This window comes from Oryzias melastigma, linkage group LG4 (genome assembly GCF_002922805.2).
Source record: "Oryzias melastigma strain HK-1 linkage group LG4, ASM292280v2, whole genome shotgun sequence".
NCBI lineage: Eukaryota > Metazoa > Chordata > Actinopteri > Beloniformes > Adrianichthyidae > Oryzias > Oryzias melastigma.
Genome location: NC_050515.1, coordinates 254008 through 254604, shown reverse-complemented (window position 1 = coordinate 254604; position 597 = coordinate 254008).

The following is a 597-nucleotide window of genomic DNA, read 5'->3' as shown; positions in this document are numbered from 1 at the left end:
GCAAAAGGTGGAGCCTCAGAGATCGAGTCGTTTTATGTCCAGTTGTGAAAGAGAGTCCACAAAAAGGACTCATATTTATAAATTATTAGCTTTTTTAGTGTTCTGAAGGTAATATATAATCATTTATATTATGGATGTACCGATCAGGTTTTTTTGGGGCCCGATCCAATTTCGAGTCATTCAATTTTGTGTATCTGGCAATACTGAGTTCTGATCCGATACTTTTGTAACACATTTAAAACATGAACAATTTCAACAAACAGATTTGTGTTGTCCCTTATTTATATTTCATTAACCTTCTTTTATAATTAGAACTTAAATAGAACACTTCTGTGAAGTAGCTTTAATAAGCAAGTAAAAATAGAGCAAACATAAACTAGGGAAAAAAAAAACTACTTTCTTATTATATAAGTGATAATCATGTATATAAGTGTAATCAAATGTAGCTACGAGGGGGCCCAATCCAGGGTCTCATTGTGCCGGTCCCAAGCCTGGATAAATACAGAGGGTTGTGTCAGGAAGGGCATCGGACGTAAAATCTTGCCAAATCAAATATGCGAATCAGACCTACGAAATCCATACCGGATCGGTCGAGGC